At 43.1% G+C, this 8,341-nt stretch overlaps 1 non-coding gene across 1 annotated transcript; it reads right to left on the reverse strand.

Moving 5' to 3' along the window:
* Positions 1 to 5,827: 5,827 nt before the first annotated feature.
* Positions 5,828 to 5,954, reverse strand: LOC118759948 (small nucleolar RNA SNORA40). The gene has a single exon (XR_004996486.2). It is a non-coding gene; the product is annotated as a small nucleolar RNA SNORA40 (small nucleolar RNA).
* Between the last annotated feature and the right edge of the window lie 2,387 nt (positions 5,955 to 8,341).

Here is an 8,341-nt window from a genome sequence, read left to right on the forward strand (position 1 = left end):
GTGTGAGTTTCAGAATTGGTCCATAATTCCTAGGTGGTTCTATAGCTTTCTCATGTAAATTTGCTGGATCCTCTTTCAATGTGTTACCTTTTTTTTTCAGGATGCTGAGTGAAGTGTTATCCCAGATTGGTGTATTGCATCTATCCAGGGATGCACATAGAGTGCCATGCTCTGAAATTGCTGCTACTTAGTTGATTTAAAGATTTTTATTCTTTAATTTTTATTATTTTAAAAGATTTATCCATTTTATTTGAAAAGCAATGTTAGAGGATGAGGTAGAGATCTTTCATCAACTGGTTTTGGCTGCAGTGGCCAGAGCTGAGGTGACCTGAAGCTGGGAGCCATGAGCTTCTTCTGGGTTTCCTACATGGGTGCAGGGTCTCAAGCCCTTGGGCCATCCTCCATTGCCTTTCCAGGTCATTAACAGGGAGCTGGATTGAAAGTGGAGCAGCCAGCCCTTGAACTGGCATCCATATGGGATATTGGTGCTGCAGGTGGAGGCTTGACTTGCTATGCCATGGCACCAACCCCTTTAAAAAATATTTATCAATTTGAAAGGCAGATTCTCTCTCTCTCTCTCTCTCTCTCTCTCTCTCTCTCTCTCTCTCTCACACACACACACACACACACACACACACACACACACACAGAGTGAGAGCAAGAACCAGAGCCCGCGAGAGAGAGAGAATATAATGTAGCAAGAAGCAGGCATTCTGACATGCCATATGTGTGTCCTAAGCGGCTCAATCCACTGCACTGCAACACACAGCTCTGATTTTTTTCCAAGAAAGTTATTTTGGGGACCAGGAGTTAGGGCATAGTGAGTTAAGCTGGGGGCCTGCATCCCTTTTGAATTGCCTGGGATAATGCCCCGCCTCTGCTTCAGATCCAGTTTCCTGAACTCAAGTCCTTGAGTGGAAGACCCCAGCTGAGCTCTGGCTCCTGGTGTAGCCTGGAGGTGTGGCAGGGCAGGTATTTAGGGAATGAGTGAACAAATAGAAGACCTCTTTCTCTTTCTCTCCCCACCCCTCCACCCCCACCCCAGTTTCTGGCTTCCTCACCCTTGCGCTAGCTGGCTTGCCCTCTCTCTCTTCCTCTCTTGCTGCCTTTCAATAACAATATCCCAGGGTCAGGGAGGAGGCTTCATTTAATCATTCTGTGGTCCAAAATTCCTTATTGGTGTTTTCAGAGCTGGTTCTTTCTGTCTACAATTTTTTTTCCCCCAAAGGAAAATGATTTGGTCATGCTAATTAGCATAAAAAGCAAAATGTGTCCTTTATTTGGCTCATTCTTATTTCTACTTTGTGAAGACTGATCGGACATGTCTCTTACCTGCTTTGTAAGAGGGAGAATCCTCTTACAGCCCCATTCTTGGTGGGAGAAAACAGAATCAAACAAACACAGGTTTTATCATATCCAGTTATCTGGGAAATTCAAACATTGAGACTAATAAAAGAGATGGCGGTCAGCTACTGCCCTCTGTTGGTGAGAGGTGAATATGCTGTGAACGCATTGCCCAGCCTGGAAGGCAAAGAGAAAGGTTAGAATAAACAGCAAGAAGAAAGCATTAGTACATCAAGAAATCTACCCTCTGCCCCCTAATCTCACACTTATCAAATGAGCTAGTAGTTAGAGTACGTATTAGAAATTCATTTGGTCAGCAAACTGGTTCTGGCCAAGAACCTGATTCAATGGATCTCCAACTGACCATGATTAATTCCAACTCAGAGGACCCTCAGAATGTGTTGTGATCATTTTCCCAGGATTATTTTGATATTATTTTAATGCTTATCAAACACAGATTTCATCCTTGAAATATTAACAACTAATGTTGGTAGTTACTTTCACTTTCTCCTGAGTAATGCCAGGCTCTTAACCACTGTATGTTACTCTCCTAAATTCTTTACCATTGTACTTTATACTAGAGATTCTAGTTTTTCAAGACCTTGTTATTTTTTGTGTTATGAATGTTTCTTTATATTTAAGTATATATTTATAATCTTTATAATTCTTCATCTTTCCTGAATGTTTATTTCTTTCTTTCTGGATTATTTCTCTCTTCAAAGATCATTATTTAATATTCTCTTTAGTGTGGGTTTGCTGATGCTACATTTTCTCAGGCTATGTTTGTTGATAGAAGTCTTTCATTTGTTGTCTTCATTTAAGATTTTTCCCTAGATGTTAACTTCTAGGTTAATATCTTTAGCATTTATATAATAAATATATCTTTCAGCATTTAAAATGAAGTATCAGGGTTAGCCTTGTGGTGCAGGGGTTAAGCTGCCTTCTGAGGGCTGGCAACACATATGGGTACCTTTTGAATTTCAGCTGCTTCATTTCTGATCCAATTCCCTGCAGATGAACCTGGAAAAGTGACAGAAGATTGCTCATGTGTTTGGGCCCCTGCATCCATGTGAGAGACCCGGAAGAAGCCCCTGGCTTTGGCTTGGCCCAGCTCCAAGTTTTTGCACCCGTTTGGTGAGTGAACCAGCAGAAGGAAGCTCTCTTTTTTCTTTCTCTATCTGTAACTCTGCTTTTCAAATAAATGAATACATACATCTTAAGAACAGTTAGGGTCCAGTGAGGTGTCATAACAAGCAAAGCCTCTGCTTTCATTGTCGGCATCCCATGTGGACGCTGGTTCTACTCCAGGCTGCTCTACTTCTGATCCAGCTTCCTATTTGTGAACTGGGAAGGCAGCAGAGACTGACACCCAGGTCTCTGGACCCTTGCATCCATGTGGGAGATCAGGAGGAGCTCCTGGTTCCTGGCTTCAGATTGGCTCAGCTCTGGATGTTGTGGCCATTTTGGGAATGAACTAGAGGATGAAAGATCTCTGTCTCTCCTTATCTCTCCGTAAAATCTGCCTTTCAAATAAAGATAAAGAAATCAAACTTTTTAAAAAGTTAATTGAAAATAAGTATCAATTTGGGAGCAGACATGTAGCCTAGTACTTAAGACCCAAGCATTCCATATTGGAGTGCTTGGCCTTGGTTCCCAGTTCCAGCGCCTGGTCCAACTTCCTACTAATGCAGAGTTGGAGAACAACAGTAGTAATAGCTCAACATTTTCAAAAACAATTTTTTAAAGATTTATTTATTTTTATCACAAAGTTAGATATACAGAGAGGAAGATCTTCCATCCGATGGTTCACTCCCCAAGTGAGCCGCAACGGTTGGTGCGTGCTGATCCGAAGCCGGGAACCAGGAACCTCTTCCAGGTTTCCCATGCAGGTGCAGGGTCCCAAAGCTTTGGACCGTCCTCGACTGCTTTCCCAGGCCACAAGCAGGGAGCCAGATGGGAAGTGGAGCTGCCAGGATTAGAACTGGCATCCATATGGGATCCCGGCACGTTCAAGGCGAGGACTTTAGCCGCTAGGCCACCATGCCTGGCCCAACAAATTTTTAAGTTTATAGGTGTTGGACAAATTTTATGTGGTAGATCAAATGAATTGGCTTCGTATGACCCTGTGGATGAATGTCTAGGGGCTCAGTGCCTAGGGGCAGGATGGAAGCACAGTGCCCAGTTGGAGTTCATTCTCCTGGGGAACAGGAGGAAGGGAAACTCTTGGAGAACCTGTATCTGTTAGAACCTAAATCAGTAATGGCACCCATAGGGAGTAGACCTTTAGGTGGGCCCTAAACAGATGTCTCTTTCATTGAGTAGAAAAGCATCTGTAACTGCTTCAAGCTGCAAATCGGCACAAGCCTTGGTTCCTGACATGGGACTGTTCTCTCCCTCTGTACCTCCTGTTTCCTGGCCTCTGCTGCTCCATGGGGAAAGCTCAGTGTGCTGGGGGAACTTCAGGGAGGCAAGGGACTCACATGGTGGGTGCCTGTCACAACCCTACCCAGTTCCCCGGAGCGAGCGGCTGCTGAGCACAAGAATATCCAAACGCACATCGATGGCAAGGATGGGGGAATGGCAAGGATGCGTGCAAACTGGGTTTGAGGAAGCAAAAGATTAAAAGGCACCATTTTTCACAGTCTGTGTCCGCTTCCCATGCGCAGGCTCCCTTCACTTCATGCACAACCCAAAGCTGTTACTCGAGAGTTTGATAATGCTATTTGATGTCTTGGCTCTGCTCCCATAGGCCAAGGGTTCTCAGAGCAATTCCCACCCCCTGATGCATGTGGCAATGATTGGAGACATTTCCTAACATCGCAAATGAAGGTGGGGTGATTTCTACTGTCACCCAGTGGATAAAAGCAGAAATATTGCTAAATATCTAAAATGCACAGAATAACCCCTAAAAGCATTTATCTGGTCCCAGATGTCAGCACTGTTGGGGAAAAAGCACCCAAAATTCAATTGATTTAGTTTGGGTGACATTTTTCACAAAGCAGGAAAATCAAGGTGAGTTTGTAGGGAGCAGCTTCAGGACCAACTTAAGGTGTTACTGTGTCTTCACTGCTAGATGTGTATTGGTATTCATACTGTGCATGCTCATGGAGCCAGATGGAATTCTTCCAGTCAGAGACAGTGGCATTTACACAGGGAATTTCTGTTCCTTCCCAATGATCTAGCAAAGAGAAGGTGAACCCTTAAAAGTAACAGACTTACAGCAGCAGTCCTCAGAGAGGTAATTTTTTTGGTGGCAACTTCAGACTAGTCTGTTTTATGTATAAATTCTGACTCTTCAGCAGTAGATACGCCTATCTTTCACAGGTGACCTAATTAAAATTACTTTTGCCTCTAGTTACCTAGATTCTTTGTTGGACTGACATGGTCCAATGTGAAGATAACCATTTCCTGGCGCACACTGGTAATCCTGGTACATTCAGCAAAGTGTACCGCCTTCTCCTATCATGGTCCATGTAAGAAGGAAACTCAGCGAGTTGCTGCAAATTTTGTAAACGTATCTTTTCCCTTGGACTAATTTGCTACTATTGCTTTAGTCAGTTATCAGAATCACAGTAGCTTAGAAAGGCACAAATTTGAAAGCAATTGTCTTGGAGTTCTGAAACTCAGAAATCTGACATGGATTCCAATGGCACAGTGTTGACAGGACTGCACTCCTTCTGGGGTCTCTGTGGGAGAAGGCTCTCCTTTACCCTTTCTGGCTTCCACAGACTACATGTATTCCTCAGTTTGTGCCCACCTCCTCCATCTTCAAGGCCAGCAATGCAGCGTGTTCACATCTCTGACTCTGCTATTGCTACACATTCTCTGACTTTGACCTCCTTTTCCTCGTTTATAAGAATCTCTGCAGGACCTGGCATGGTAACCTAGCAGCTAAAGTCCTCGCCTTGAACATGCCGGGATCCCATAACAATGCTGATTCTAATCATGGCAGCCCCGCTTCCCATCCAGCTCCCTGCTTGTGGCCTGGGAGAGCAGCTGAGGACGGCCCAAAGCCTTGGGATCCTGTACCCATGTGGGAAACCTGGAAAGGGCTCCTGGCTCTTGGCTTTGTATCGGCGCAGCACCAACCGTTGCGGCTCACTTGGGGAGTGAACCATTGGATGGAAGATCTTCCTCTCTGTCTCGCCTCTATGTATATCTGACTTTACAATGAAAATAAGTAAATCTTAAAAAAAATCTCTGTGATTACATTGGACCCATTTCAATATTCAAAGGCAACCCCAAGATGCTTAATTTAATCACATTTATGGAAACCACTTTTCTGTTGTCAGTGAACATGTTCTTTTTTTAATCCTATTCCTTCTTTTTTTTTTTTTAAAGATTTATTTTATTTTTATTACAAAGTCAGATATACTGAGAGGAGGAGAGATAGAGAGGAAGTGGAGCCGCCGGGATTAGAACCAGCGGCCATATGGGATCAAGGCGAGGACATTAGCCACTAGGCCACGCTGCCGAGCCCAATCCTATTCCTTCTTGCATATATCAAAGCTCACACTGGTTGATGAGTTTTGGGTTGTAAAAAACGACTTGTTTTTTGCACCTGTATGTCAGTTTTGTCCACAGGTGAATCAAAAACTCACAGAAGGACAGTTCTTACCATATTTAGAAATTTCATTATTCTGCCTCCTACATCTTTCTTGTATTTAAATCTACCAGGAAAAAAAAGTTTGTATGGGAGTAGCTTATTTTATTTGTTTTTATTTTTGAAAGATTTATTTATTTTTATTGGAAAGACAGACTTACAGATAGAAGGAGAGGCAGAGAGAGAGATCTGTTTGGTGATTCACTCGCAAAGGGACCACAATGGCTGGAGCTCATCTGATCTGAAACCAGGAGCCAGGAGTTTCTTCTGGGTCTCTCACATGGGTGCAGGGTTTCGAGGCTTTGGGCCATCCTCGATTGCTTTCTCAGGCCACAAATGGGGAACTAGATAGGTAGTGAAGCAGCCAGGATAAGAACCAGCACTACTATGTGATCCTGGTGTGTGCAAGGCAAGAATTTAGTTACTGAGCCACCGTGTTGGACCCGGAGTAGCTGGTTTTAAAATTTCATGTTGGATGGAATACCCTGTTTTTATGGCAAGGCTAGAAAGCAACAATACAGGCACCTGAGGCTGCATCACCTTAGATGTTTGCAGGTACAGGGTGGGGATAATTAGGGAACTTTGTTTCATAGATCCAATACTGGGTCCCAAGCCAAGCAGCAGCTACAAGTGACAGTCTGTAGGATGCCTGTTCCTGAAGTATGCCCCTGCGCCTGATGTTAGCAGAAGGTCTAAACAAGGACCCCTTTATACATGTAAAAATACGTGGACCAGGGCAACCTTGTTTTATCCTGTCACAAATCCTTGTGTTGTCTGATGATTGAGGGATCTCGGGCTGTCCCATATGTGGTAAAGGAAGCTATGACCAGTTCCTGGCACAGGGCTTGTCATTTAGCCAGACTAACTTCACATTAAGTGTAAAAACAAATTCCAGTAAGAGTCACCTGTGTGTTTGACTTGGATTTTTGCTCATAAGGATGGGCATAAAATGTCCCTCACGCAGGATGGAGGCTTTTTGTGTGTGTCCATCTATTGTCCTTTGTAATTATTGGCAATGGCATCAGAGATCAGAAGATCAATGTAAACTTCCTTGCCAAATTTGTAATGGCTCATAGGCTGGCCTGAGACTAGATTATATCCTGCTTGCCTAAAGGTCTCCTGGTCTCCCCCAGGAACTGTCTGACTGCAGGATCCTGGAAGGCATGAATGAGGTCCACATTGCAGGTTAGCTTTATCCTGTTATTTGGAGTCCTTTTAACAGCAGAGATAATTAAATGTTGTCTGAGATAAATTGAGCAGATTTAATTCTAGCATCTAGTAGTCAAATTAATCAGCGTAGCCTCCTGAGTGGCGTGTTCTGTGAAGTTAACCCGAAGCTAAGATGCAAAAGGGATAAAGGGCAGATTCATGGGAAATACACAGTGGGGTAGAGGGCAGATTGATGGGAAATACAATCTTCCAGAAGCCCCGAGTTCTTCTGAACATAATTTCTAGATGTGCTGGGAATTCTGAGCCCCAAATTCTCTTAACCTATATCATTTCTTAGGATTGTGCTTACTGTGTACAACCTGAAGGATTGAAATTATATAAAGTCAAGTATTTTTAAAATTTTAAATATTTTATTGTTATGATATTAAAATTATTTTACAAATTTTTTTTATTTTTAAAATTTGTAATACAGTTCCTTAGGCTCTGGGACATTTCCCCTCCCTCCCACTGATTTCCCCTGTATTATTACAATAGTATAGTCCTTTAAAAACAGTTAGAAGTTCATAATTCTACTATTTAATGTATCCTGACATTGTAGGTATGGACAATGATAGAAAGTCCAGTAGCCTATTGTCAAGATGTAGTTAACTGTTTCAATGGGAGTCCATCTTTGATTTGGAAGTAGAGATGCATACTGCGTTGTATCTTCACATTTGGATGTTATAATCTCTATTATCCATCCCTCTAGATGAATGTGTGCATGTGCATGTTTACCTGTGTATCTGTTGATCGTGTATTTTGTATGAATATTGCCTTATATCAGAGAGAAAATGTGATATTTATCTTTTTGGGATTGGCTTAATTCACTGAGTATAATTGTCTCTAGTTGAGACTATGTTGTTGCAAATGGTAGAATTTCATTCTTTTTAATGGCTGAGTAGTATCCCATAGAGTAGATGTATCACAGTTTCTTTATCCACTCCTTTTTTGATGAGCATCTGGGTTGTTTAAAAGCATGTTGAGAGCCTGGCGTGGTAGCCTAGTAGCTAAAGTCCTCACCTTGAATGCACCCGGATCCCATTTGGGCACTGGTTCTGATCCCGATGGCCCTGCTTCTCATCCAGCTCCCTGCTTGTGGCCTGGGAGGACAGTTGAGGATGGCCCAATGCCCTGGGACCCTGCACCCCCGTGGGAGACCCAGGGGAGGCTCTTGGCACTTGGCTT

Source organism: Ochotona princeps, chromosome 14 (assembly GCF_030435755.1).
Source record: "Ochotona princeps isolate mOchPri1 chromosome 14, mOchPri1.hap1, whole genome shotgun sequence".
NCBI classification, from domain to species: domain Eukaryota; kingdom Metazoa; phylum Chordata; class Mammalia; order Lagomorpha; family Ochotonidae; genus Ochotona; species Ochotona princeps.